General features: G+C 37.1%; 1 protein-coding gene across 1 annotated transcript in view; it reads left to right on the forward strand.

Annotated features, from left to right (window-relative positions):
• LOC134542545 (glutathione S-transferase 1-1-like) overlaps positions 1–14,203 on the forward strand; it is a 52,530-nt gene that overhangs the window by 23,842 nt on the left and 14,485 nt on the right. The window lies entirely within an intron of this gene.

Consider the following 14,203-nt stretch of genomic DNA (forward strand, 5'->3'; position numbering starts at 1 on the left):
ATTGCCCAAAATTCCACAAAATTCGTCAAAATTTACATTTCTGTGAAAAAAATTCCGCCAAAAATTCTCAAAAAATTCCACAATTTAAAAATCAGGATTTCGAAAATCCTCAAAAGTCGTTTTGTCCTAGAAAGAACCCAAATTCCTAAAAGCGGCTTAAAACTCCTAAGAGCTAGCCGCTCTAAGCCGCAGAGGTCATGACCTTGAAAATTAGGATGCCATGACAGCCATTTTGAATGATGACGTCACCGTTACAATTTCCGTTACGGCCGCCATCTTTAACTTTTTTATTTATTATCCGATTTAAACGAAATTTTTTTTAAAATTTATAAAAAAATTCACTTAATAAAAATTTAATAAAATATTAATAAAAAAAATACTTTTACGACACGGAGCTCGGAGCCCTCGGTTCGAACCCGGTGAGGGCAAAAAAATAAAAATGGCGACCGATCCTTCCCCCCGTGGTGACTTTTGGCAGACTGACTCCCACCACTTTTTTTCAAAGCATATATATCGTCACCTAGTATGACATCATGTCCGCCATCTTGTCTTCGTTGCTGGAGACCACCATCTTGTTTTCGTCGGCGAGAGTGCACTGACGCCATGTTAGTTTAGTTCTTATCCGCTAGAGTGCAGTAATCATTTAGTACTGTGACACCCACCATCTTGAAATTTGGCCGCCATCTTGGAATCGTGTAATTATTTAGCTAGAAATTCGGGAAAAGTTCCAAAATTCATTAAATAAATCACTCATTAACTTACATATTGATTCGATCGATTCCTGTCCTCGGTTCGATACCCGATCGATGCAATAATGTTTAATTTTATGTAAAAAATAATAATTTCAATAAACCATGTTCAACATTCGTAAAGAGACTTTAAATCATCTACTACCATCATCCTATCAGACAACAAGACCACCATATTGGAAATTCGTAATTGTAATGCTAGAGATTCGGGAAAAAGTTCAAAAATCATTAAATAAATTTGTAATCCATATAATGATTGATTGGATCGACTTAGGTCCTTGGTTCAATCCCTGGCCGATACAAAACAACTTTAATTTAAAAAAATACTAAAAAAGTGTTAGGTTTGAGAAAATAAAAACACCACAAGTTCTTTTAAAAAAATTTTATTACATAAATTCAATACACTACTACAAGTACAAAAAAAACACTGACAAATTACTAAAGCCTTTTGGATTCCTCGATTCAAACAGTCTTCTTATTGTACGGACTAAGCCTTTTACATGACTTTAAATGTCTATCCGATCCGGTCATCACCGCAGCCAGAGACGGACTGAAGTTCATATCACTTATATAGTCTCATTAGCCGGTACAACACATGAGTCAAATCAATAACCATGTTCATTATACGTCTCGGAGCATTTTTTATAATGACGATGTAAGCTATCGAGACGTGAAATTAGTTTATTGCACTTATTGCACTGAAATTGTATTCTTTGAACATTATAAGAACAACCGCTTCTTTCATGTCTGCGAGCATTTGAGGTGATAGTAAATGATACACCACAGTATTTGCACAGATGCGAAGTACGCTCTTCATTAATTGAAGTATTCAATGCTGATGAAACTTCAGCTAATGGTGGAACAGCACATATCGAAGTCTCCTCCAGTGTTGTCAGAGGCGTTGCCAACGGGATCTGCTCCAACATCGTCGGCGCCGACGTCATGGTTCCCGTAGTCGATGGTACATCCTCCATCGAGTACGACGTTAAAGTCGGCAAAGATGCCATCGAAGTCTCAAGAACAAGCAATTACACGTCTTATGCACCAGAAGAAACAAACTAGGTGATCCGTACACCGTCGACGTCAGTAACAAAACTGAGCGTCCTGCTGTCTAGGACTCGCTTATATACATGCACCGTATGGAATAATACGCTAGTCAAACCAAGAACATTTTACTAAAATACTAGAGTCAAAACAACATTAAAAAAATAGAAGCACCATCAAAAAAAAAAGGAAGCACACTTGGAAGCACCTTCAAAAAAGGAAAAAAAAATTGGAAGCACCATCAAAAAAAGGAAGCACACTTGGAAGCACCTTCAAAAAAGGAAAAAAAAATTGGAAGCACCGACTACGAAAAGGCAGCACATTTGGAAGCACCGACTACTTAAAGGCAGCACATTTGGCAGCACCGACAACGAAAAGGCAGCACATTTGGCAGCACCGACAACGAAAAGGCAGCACATTTGGAAGCACCGACAACGCAAAGGCAGCACATTTGGAAGCACCGACTACGAAAAGGCAGCACATTTGGAAGCACCGCCTTCGAAAAGGCAGCACATTTGGAAGCACCGACAACGAAAAGGCAGCACATTTGGAAGCACCGACAACGAAAAGGCAGCACATTTGGAAGCACCGACTACGAAAAGGCAGCACATTTGGAAGCACCGACAACGAAAAGGCAGCACATTTGGCAGCACCGACAACGAAAAGACAGCACATTTGGCAGCACCGACAACGAAAAGGCAGCACATTTGGAAGCACCGACAACGCAAAGGCAGCACATTTGGAAGCACCGACTACGAAAAGGCAGCACATTTGGAAGCACCGCCTACGAAAAGGCAGCACATTTGGAAGCACCGACAACGAAAAGGCAGCACATTTGGAAGCACCGACAACGAAAAGGCAGCACATTTGGAAGCACCGACTACGAAAAGGCAACACATTTGGAAGCACCGACAACGAAAAGGCAGCACATTTGGAAGCACCGACAACGAAAAGGCAGCACATTTGGAAGCACCATCATCGAAAAGGCAGCACATTTGGAAGCACCGACTACGAAAAGGCAGCACATTTGGAAGCACCGACTACGAAAAGACAGCACATTTGGAAGCACCGACAACGAAAAGGCAGCACATTTGGAAGCACCGACAACGAAAAGGCAGCACATTTGGAAGCACTATCATCGAAAAGGCAGCACATTTGGAAGCTCCATCAACAAAAAAAAAAAAAAAGCAACATGGAAGCACAAGTTACGAGATCTAAGTCTTAGAAATCAGATTACAAGAAATAAAAACATTAAATTCTTATAATTAAATTGTTTATTTTATTGCTTTACATTATACAAATGCAAGTAAAACAAGCCATTATTGTATGTAGCCATCATTCCTCAGTTCCTTGAGTATGAAGGATATTTCTTTGATGCACGAATAGTTTCCTGCACAAAGCGAACCATGTAGAAGTCTTAACCGGTCAACCAATATGTTTGGATCTTTCCATGATGTGTAATCAATCTCTTCTACCACCATCTTCCTTGCACCTTTATAAATATTATGATCTCTGGTGTCTTCCGTTTTACCACCAACCTCAGGGTAACTTTCATGTTTGAGACGGTGATCATCACAAGCTTGATCAGATTTATTTAATATATCACGTCGTTTCCACCGTTTCGGTCTCAGGACACCGCCACATTCTTCGATCTTGGCAGCTTTAGGTGCTTCATCATAGTCTATGTCTTTGTCAACAGCCTCAGAGTCACTGTAACAATCACCGTAGAAGGAATCGTCTTCACCCAATTTTCCGTAATATTTCGATGTTGATGATGTTGAAGCGTCTTCATCGTCTTCATGCTTCCTTTTTAGGAGTCCATCATTTTTACAAAGTAGGAAAGATCTACTTGAATTCGGCTGGAATATATTCTCACTTTTCACGTTAAGGATTCTTCCATTGTCTTCATTCTTCCGTAAATCATCAACCTCCTTCAATTTAAGTTCTTTGTCGAGATCGGAAGAGCCAAGAAAATTATTGTGGTAATGCAGATCACTCTTCCTTAGGATGGTAGATTCATCGTTGTCCTCTAGCTTGTACGCAGGCTTGGCGCTACAAGTTTTTCCATGTCTTTTTAGGCTCTCTCTCCGCGTAAACGACTTGCTACATCGTACACAACTTATCATATTGCGCAGTGGATTTTTAACACAGTCATTCTTCTCGTGTTGTCTTTTATTCTTTCTCAAGATAAAATCTTTACTGCAAAACTTACATCTATGTTCTTTCGATACAGCGTCAGATCCCAAATCAGAATTAATATTAGTTACTGAGACTAATACCAGATACCAATTGAGTGTTTTAAATTAGATTCAATACCTAAATAGAAATTTTTTCATATTTCATCAGCGAGAATTAATATATCTCCTGCAAAAGTACTTTATGCATGTAGTTCTGCTTTTCAACAACAGATGTCGCCACATGTTGCTTGCAGGTAAATAATATTTAGTTATTTTATGCGGGATGCGGGATGCTCACTAACGATCGCAAAAGAAGGATGGCTTCGCTAGACTCCAAGGAAAAGGAAGTTCGTCTTGCATGTTGGTGCTCCACAGATGTCTCATGGCATAATAATAATTTGACTGAGTAATGATATGTGTTAATTCCACCTTATAAAAATATTGCAAGTTTTGATTTAGTAGCAGAAATTATCGAATTAAATGTAACTCCAAATAAAATGACATGTCTCATTAGACAAAAAAAATCCATGCAGAGAGCGGTTTCTCAGAATAGTCAGAAACACTTGAAGAAACCACAGGAATGATTGCAAGAACACGAGAAAACCATCAAAATATTGACAAGAATATTCAGGAGCACACGGAGAAAACCACCATAATATTGACAAGAATAATCGGAAGCACACGGAGAAAACCGCCACAAGTTTTCTTTGTTATCATAAAATTACAGAAAAAAATCAAAAATAAAAAAACACAACAAATTCAAAAACTGATTCTGGCATGGACTAGAACTCTATCTTTGCTCAACAATGAGAAGTTCACAAGCTAGCATAATCAGTTTTTGAATTTGTTGTGTTTTTTTATTTTTGATTTTTTTCTGTAATTTTATGATAACAAAGAAAACTTGTGGCGGTTTTCTCCGTGTGCTTCCGATTATTCTTGTCAATATTATGGTGGTTTTCTCCGTGTGCTCCTGAATATTCTTGTCAATATTTTGATGGTTTTCTCGTGTTCTTGCAATCATTCCTGTGGTTTCTTCAAGTGTTTCTGACTATTCTGAGAAACCGCTCTCTGCATGGATTTTTTTTGTCTAATGAGACATGTCATTTTATTTGGAGTTACATTTAATTCGATAATTTCTGCTACTAAATCAAAAATTGCAATATTTTTATAAGGTGGAATTAACACATATCATTACTCAGTCAAATTAATATTATGCCATGAGACATCTGTGGAGCACCAACATGCAAGACGAACTTCCTTTTCCTTGGAGTCTAGCGAAGCCATCCTTCTTTTGCGATCGTTAGTGAGCATCCCGCATCCCGCATAAAATAACTAAATATTATTTACCTGCAAGCAACATGTGGCGACATCTGTTGTTGAAAAGCAGAACTACATGCATAAAGTACTTTTGCAGGAGATATATTAATTCTCGCTGATGAAATATGAAAAAATTTCTATTTAGGTATTGAATCTAATTTAAAACACTCAATTGGTATCTGGTATTAGTCTCAGTAACTAATATGAATTCTGATTTGGGATCTGACGCTGTATCGAAAGAACATAGGTGTAAGTTTTGCAGTAAAGATTTTATCTTGAGAAAGAATAAAAGACAACACGAGAAGAATGACTGTGTTAAAAATCCACTGCGCAATATGATAAGTTGTGTACGATGTAGCAAGTCGTTTACGCGGAGAGAGAGCCTAAAAAGACATGGAAGAACTTGTAGCGCCAAGCCTGCGTACAAGCTAGAGGACAACGATGAATCTACCATCCTAAGGAAGAGTGATCTGCATTACCACAATAATTTTCTTGGCTCTTCCGATCTCGACAAAGAACTTAAATTGAAGGAGGTTGATGATTTACGGAAGAATGAAGACAATGGAAGAATCCTTAACGTGAAAAGTGAGAATATATTCCAGCCGAATTCAAGTAGATCTTTCCTACTTTGTAAAAATGATGGACTCCTAAAAAGGAAGCATGAAGACGATGAAGACGCTTCAACATCATCAACATCGAAATATTACGGAAAATTGGCTGAAGATGATTCCTTCTACGGTGATTGTTACAGTGACTCTGAGGCTGTTGACAAAGACATAGACTATGATGAAGCACCTAAAGCTGCCAAGATCGAAGAATGTGGCGGTGTCCTGAGACCGAAACGGTGGAAACGACGTGATATATTAAATAAATCTGATCAAGCTTGTGATGATCACCGTCTCAAATATTAAAGTTACCCTGAGGTTGGTGGTAAAACGGAAGACACCAGAGATCATAATATTTATAAAGGTGCAAGGAAGATGGTGGTAGAAGAGATTGATTACACATCATGGAAAGATCCAAACATATTGGTTGACCGGTTAAGACTTCTACATGGTTCGCTTTGTGCAGGAAACTATTCGTGCATCAAAGAAATATCCTTCATACTCAAGGAACTGAGGAATGCTGGCTACATACAATAATGGCTTGTTTTACTTGCATTTGTATAATGTAAAGCAATAAAATAAACAATTTAAATTATAAGAATTTAATGTTTTTATTTCTTGTATTCTGATTTCTAAGACTTAGATCTCGTAACTTGTGCTTCCTTGTTGCCTTTTTTTTTTTTGTTGATGGAGCTTCCAAATGTGCTGCCTTTTCGATGATGGTGCTTCCAAATGTGCTGCCTTTTCGTTGTCGGTGCTTCCAAATGTGCTGCCTTTTCGTTGTCGGTGCTTCCAAATGTGCTGTCTTTTCGTAGTCGGTGCTTCCAAATGTGCTGCCTTTTCGTAGTCGGTGCTTCCAAATGTGCTGCCTTTTCGATGATGGTGCTTCCAAATGTGCTGCCTTTTCGTTGTCGGTGCTTCCAAATGTGCTGCCTTTTCGTTGTCGGTGCTTCCAAATGTGTTGCCTTTTCGTAGTCGGTGCTTCCAAATGTGCTGCCTTTTCGTTGTCGGTGCTTCCAAATGTGCTGCCTTTTCGTTGTCGGTGCTTCCAAATGTGCTGCCTTTTCGTAGGCGGTGCTTCCAAATGTGCTGCCTTTTCGTAGTCGGTGCTTCCAAATGTGCTGCCTTTGCGTTGTCGGTGCTTCCAAATGTGCTGCCTTTTCGTTGTCGGTGCTGCAAAATGTGCTGTCTTTTCGTTGTCGGTGCTGCCAAATGTGCTGCCTTTTCGTTGTCGGTGCTTCCAAATGTGCTGCCTTTTCGTAGTCGGTGTTTCCAAATGTGCTGCCTTTTCGTTGTCGGTGCTTCCAAATGTGCTTCCTTTTCGTTGTCGGTGCTTCCAAATGTGCTGCCTTTTCGTAGGCGGTGCTTCCAAATGTGCTGCCTTTTCGTAGTCGGTGCTTCCAAATGTGCTGCCTTTGCGTTGTCGGTGCTTCCAAATGTGCTGCCTTTTCGTTGTCGGTGCTGCCAAATGTGCTGCCTTTTCGTTGTCGGTGCTGCCAAATGTGCTGCCTTTAAGTAGTCGGTGCTTCCAAATGTGCTGCCTTTTCGTAGTCGGTGCTTCCAATTTTTTTTTCTTTTTTGAAGGTGCTTCCAAGTGTGATTCCTTTTTTTGATGGTGCTTCCAATTTTTTTTTCCTTTTTTGAAGGTGCTTCCAAGTGTGCTTCCTTTTTTTTTGATGGTGCTTCTATTTTTTTAATGTTGTTTTGACTCTAGTATTTTAGTAAAATGTTCTTGGTTTGACTAGCGTATTATTCCATACGGTGCATGTATATAAGCGAGTCCTAGACAGCAGGACGCTCAGTTTTGTTACTGACGTCGACGGTGTACGGATCACCTAGTTTGTTTCTTCTGGTGCATAAGACGTGTAATTGCTTGTTCTTGAGACTTCGATGGCATCTTTGCCGACTTTAACGTCGTACTCGATGGAGGATGTACCATCGACTACGGGAACCATGACGTCGGCGCCGACGATGTTGGAGCAGATCCCGTTGGCAACGCCTCTGACAACACTGGAGGAGACTTCGATATGTGCTGTTCCACCATTAGCTGAAGTTTCATCAGCATTGAATACTTCAATTAATGAAGAGCGTACTTCGCATCTGTGCAAATACTGTGGTGTATCATTTACTATCACCTCAAATGCTCGCAGACATGAAAGAAGCGGTTGTTCTTATAATGTTCAAAGAATACAATTTCAGTGCAATAAGTGCAATAAACTAATTTCACGTCTCGATAGCTTACATCGTCATTATAAAAAATGCTCCGAGACATATAATGAACATGGTTATTGATTTGACTCATGTGTTGTACCGGCTAATGAGACTATATAAGTGATATGAACTTCAGTCCGTCTCTGGCTGCGGTGATGACCGGATCGGATAGACATTTAAAGTCATGTAAAAGGCTTATTCCGTACAATAAGAAGACTGTTTGAATCGAGGAATCCAAAAGGCTTTAGTAATTTGTCAGTGTTTTTTTTTTGTACTTGTAGTAGTGTATTGAATTTATGTAATAAAATTTTTTTAAAAGAACTTGTGGTGTTTTTATTTTCTCAAACCTAACACTTTTTTAGTATTTTTTTAAATTAAAGTTGTTTTGTATCGGCCAGGGATTGAACCAAGGACCTAAGTCGATCCAATCAATCATTATATGGATTACAAATTTATTTAATGATTTTTGAACTTTTTCCCGAATCTCTAGCATTACAATTACGAATTTCCAATATGGTGGTCTTGTTGTCTGATAGGATGATGGTAGTAGATGATTTAAAGTCTCTTTACGAATGTTGAACATGGTTTATTGAAATTATTATTTTTTACATAAAATTAAACATTATTGCATCGATCGGGTATCGAACCGAGGACAGGAATCGATCGAATCAATATGTAAGTTAATGAGTGATTTATTTAATGAATTTTGGAACTTTTCCCGAATTTCTAGCTAAATAATTACACGATTCCAAGATGGCGGCCAAATTTCAAGATGGTGGGTGTCACAGTACTAAATGATTACTGCACTCTAGCGGATAAGAACTAAACTAACATGGCGTCAGTGCACTCTCGCCGACGAAAACAAGATGGTGGTCTCCAGCAACGAAGACAAGATGGCGGACATGATGTCATACTAGGTGACGATATATATGCTTTGAAAAAAAGTGGTGGGAGTCAGTCTGCCAAAAGTCACCACGGGGGGAAGGATCGGTCGCCATTTTTATTTTTTTGCCCTCACCGGGTTCGCACCGAGGGCTCCGAGCTCCGTGTCGTAAAAGTATTTTTTTTATTAATATTTTATTAAATTTTTATTAAGTGAATTTTTTTATAAATTTTAAAAAAAAATTCGTTTAAATCGGATAATAAATAAAAAAGTTAAAGATGGCGGCCGTAACGGAAATTGTAACGGTGACGTCATCATTCAAAATGGCGGTCATGGCATCCTAATTTTCAAGGTCATGACCTCTGCGGCTTAGAGCGGCTAGCTCTTAGGAGTTTTAAGCCGCTTTTAGGAATTTGGGTTCTTTCTAGGACAAAACGACTTTTGAGGATTTTCGAAATCCTGATTTTTAAATTGTGGAATTTTTTGAGAATTTTTGGCGGAATTTTTTTCACAGAAATGTAAATTTGGACGAATTTTGTGGAATTTTGGGCAATTTTTGCCCAATTTTGGCGGATTTTGAGGGTCAAAGGTCAAAGTCAAACTTGTCCCGTTACGCTGTGTCCCGTTACACTCATACAAGATGGCCGCCGTGACGTCACAATCCAAGATGGCGGACCGTCTCCTCGCTCCTCGCGCCTGGCGCCTGTCCCAGTTCCGGCTAACCTATACTACTCTCATAAATCCTCAAAAATTGTTTTAAAATGACTCAGAACTAGAAATTTCTCTATTTCGAGAGAAAAATTCCCCTTTTTTTTATTTTCCCATTTTATTACTCAAAAATGTCAAACACCTTGAAATTTCCTAAAAACGGCTTAAAGCCCTAAACACAAGCTGCCCTAAGCAACTGAGATCAAGACCTCGACCTAGTCCGTTATCGTAGCAATTTTCGTTGCGGACGCGATCATAAAAATCTTTAATTTTAGACCAAATAATTGCGTCAATGATATATACCTTATATAATAACCTGAAATGTTATTCATATAACTGAAAGTTTAACAGTAAGGCTAAGCAGATATTTTTTACCATGGAAACGTGCACATAATAATTTTGTACAGTTAAAATAGACCATTTTCTAATCAACTACTTTTTTTTAACCAGCTACAATCAACAACTTTGCCACGGCTCAACCTCGAACGCCAAGATAGTTTATAAAACTCAACGATGTTTGGGCCTTTTTTTTTCTATGCTAATAAGCTAAATAACTCAAGTTATTTTTGGACATAAGTTGTCGATAGTGCTGTATTGTTGACATAGGTGTTTAATCAACCACTTTCTACGTGTGCCCGCTATGATCAACGTATCTCAAGAACACCAGTAAACTTCCACACAACATACGAATATTAGTGAAATAGAAACTATATATAGGACTATAGGCCTTAAGGTTTTTATAATTGGTTCATTTACGGGAACTCTATTTTTAATCTGCGTTCCCTCGATTGTATAACATTCCGTTGTATGTCGAAAATAACACTAAACTGGCTAATAACTTAGTATCCATATGACAGTCAAGTGAAGCCGTGTAATCATTATGAATATACGTAATCAACTTTTACGAATATTGTACACATTTAAAGATGTTTAAACATTATTGCTTGTCTAAGTATTTATCTTTATTTCTCTTTCCCATTCATCTTCTCTGTATGTAATATCCTTTGTGGTGCAAAAACACAACCGTGTTAAACCATTGTTTCTTCCATAGAGACTGTTTTTAGTGACTGTTTAGGTAGATTTCGAAGAAAGACTACCTATTGTTGCCATTACAATAGTGTGACTTCCGGAAAATGTTTATTAATTTTTCGTTTCATGGTCCATAGACCACAAAACCCTCGTCAAATCAAAAGTTTATATATATATATATATATCACATTTTTATGGACACAATAACTGCCGTAATATTTCACAAATCACTTCCAAACTGATACATAAAATACAGTAATGGAAAATCTCGGTCGATTTCGTTAATGGGCCAAATACCACCAAAGGGATAAATATGGGAAAGTGTTTTTGAAAAACAGAAAAATGGCAAAACATCCTAATATGACAAATAACGCATCCTTTTGTACTCGTAGGAGGAATATCAAACACTTTTGTCTAAATACATTTTTGATACGACTAACCATAACTGCAAGCAGTAGAAAAAAAACAGGGTTGGATTAAAATAAATTCATAATATCCGTACCAAGTGCACTATAAAATAAGTTATTATTTATTGTAAAACCTTAAAAAATATAATCTACAACTTTCATCCGAAATAATTTTTTATAAGTACGACCAATAATTATAGGAAGGGGGTGGGAAAGAACGAGGGTTGAAGGAAAAATAATTCATAACTCCCTTAGTAGTTACTCTATTAAATCCGTTCAGATTGTTTGTAAACCTTAAAAATATTATCAAAAACTTTTGTCAAAAACATTCTTTGATACAACCAAGCATTGCATCAAAGGGTGAAATAAACAGGGTTAATTGACAATTTTTTTTTTCATAACTCCCTTAATAGGTAAACAATTGAATCTATAATAATAATAAGTTGTAAATCTTCGAAAAATGTTTCTAAATCTTTGGCCTGAAAAAATTTGTGATAGGACGAACTATACTACGAGGAGTTGAAAATAACAGGGATTGGAATAAAATAAATAAATAAAACTTTCGTGCCGTATAGACTATTGAATCCGTTCTTATTTATTTTAACTTACTTAATTTGGTCTAACACTTTTGTCTAAAGCAAATTTTTATTGAACCAACCATTACTGCAAGGGGTGGAAATAACAAGAGTTGAAAGACCAAAATATATATAACTTTTTTAGTAGGTATACTATTAAATCCGTTATAATTTATTTTAAAAATCATAAAATGTTTCTAAAACCTTTTGCTGAAACATTTTTTGATGAGAACTATTACAGTAAAACTAACCCAAAGAGGGGGGGGGGGGGGTTAATTAAAAAACAATTTATAGGTACTTCCTTACTGTCCAATTGGTTGTATTTTATTTTAAGCTATGGGATCGTCCATTAATCACGTGAGGCTCGAAAGGGAGGGGGAAATCACGAAATATCACAAGGGGGGAGGGGGGGGGGTGTAGAGAGATATCACGTGTATTTATTTTTTCGCCCGATTTCTACTAAACCGAAAAGCGACGCGTGATTTTGACTCGCCGTAGCCAGGCAACAATATCCCCGCCCGCCGCAACATAACCACCCGGCTCGGCTTGCCAGTCGCCAGTAAGACTGTGATTTTGGTGCCGAATACATGCCTTTCCTTTATTATTTTTATGCTTAATTTTCCAGAATTAAGTTAGATTATACCTATATTTAAAGATAATATTCTGAAATTTTTAAATATATTTTGTACCAAAAAAATACACGTGATTTATTTGGGGGGGGGGGGGGGGTTGTGGTTTAAGTCTAAAACCTCACTACAAATCACTAAGGGGAGGGGGGGTTAAAAATTTGCTAAAAAAACATCATGTGATTAATGGACGACCCCATGCATTTAGTTAAAAACTTTCGAAACATTTTCGCAGCATGAAATATGAGAAAATGTTTTATCGATCATTATGGAATACTGTGTATCAGGGATAGTATAGGATGTTGGTAAATATTTACAATCGCGGTAGATCCCAAAAAAAAAATGCTAAAAATCTGAAAATACTTTTATTCTGTGCCCTTTCACTTCCTCTTTCCAAAACAACCGGCGGAGGTAAGAAATTCCAAATACTTTAGGAGATATCGAAGTTTTTAATTTCATCATATGTAGAGTCGCGGTAGATGCCAAAAAAAAAATGCTAAAAATCTGAAAATACTTTTATTCTGTGCTCTTTCACTTCCTCTTTTCAAATCAACCGGCGGAGGTAATAAATTCCAAACACTTTAGGAGATATCGAATTTTTAAATTTTCATCACAATACCTGTGAATTCAGGCGGCCACCATTGTTTCTTGTTTACGAGACGAGTATGATTTTTTTTCCCGCAACGTAGGTGAACGACTACATTGTTGCTTGTTTAGGAGTATCTATTAAAATCTGAAAATACTTTTATTATAGTTATGTTATGTTAGGTTAGCTACATTAAAACACTTTAAAACACTATGGACGGTTAGTTAGGTTAGTATAGCTACATTAAAATAAACAGAGAAATATAAATATTAATAAATAAAACCGAGGTTGGCCGAAGGTAAATAATGGTTCGGGTGTAATCGGGAATGGCAGAACTTTATGTGCGTCTTGATTTACTGTTCGTGGATGCCTAATTAATTAAAATGTTCGATTATGTCAGGTCAGTTACATTATTAATACTTTCAAACTAAGCAGACATTAAAAATAATATAAATTAATTTTAATGGTTGTTTAGTTTTAAAGTATTTATAATGTAGCTGACCTGACCTAACAAACCGGGACAAAGGATGAACGGTAGGAACTCACGTAATTTTTTTACTTATTACTTGCGCAACAAATAAAACATTAAAATTTGAAACGTTAAAAACTCAGATACGTTAGAGGCGGGTACATTCCTTTGCCATTAGTAGAAAATGATGTAGTCGTTCTACGTACGTCGCGAAAATAAAAAATCATAAACGTAAACAAGCAACAATGGTCGGTTCACCTACGCGGAAAAAAATTATACTCGTCTCGTAAACAAGAAACAATGGTGGCCGCCTGAATTCACAGGTATTGTGATGAAAATGTAAAAATTCGATATCTCCTAAAGTATTTGGAATTTCTTATCTCCGCCGGTTTTAATGTAAAGAGGAAGTGAAAGAGCATATAATAAAAGTAATTTCAGATTTTTAGAATTATTTTTCGCAAATACCGCTACTCTACATGTTCAAAATTTAAAAATTCCATATCTCCTAAAGTATTTGGAATTTCTTATCTCCGCCGGTTGATTTGAAAAGAGGAAGTGAAAGAGCATAGAATAAAAGTATTTTCGGATTTTTAGCATTTTTTTTGGCATCTACCGCGATTGTAAATATTTACCAGGATGTTATATACATTAGGTTTTTTTTAATGTTCCAGAAGTTTATACAAGTTTTCAGAATAAGTACGTACTTCGAAATGTACCTAAGACTGTAGGCTGTATCAAGAAGGAATTTTTTGTACCATATTCGTTCCTAACAGGTGCAGAGTGTTTTTGGTATTGCTGATACTAGAGTTTACTGGGA

The sequence above is a fragment of the Bacillus rossius genome (genome assembly GCF_032445375.1).
Source record: "Bacillus rossius redtenbacheri isolate Brsri chromosome 9 unlocalized genomic scaffold, Brsri_v3 Brsri_v3_scf9_1, whole genome shotgun sequence".
NCBI classification, from domain to species: Eukaryota; Metazoa; Arthropoda; class Insecta; order Phasmatodea; family Bacillidae; genus Bacillus; species Bacillus rossius.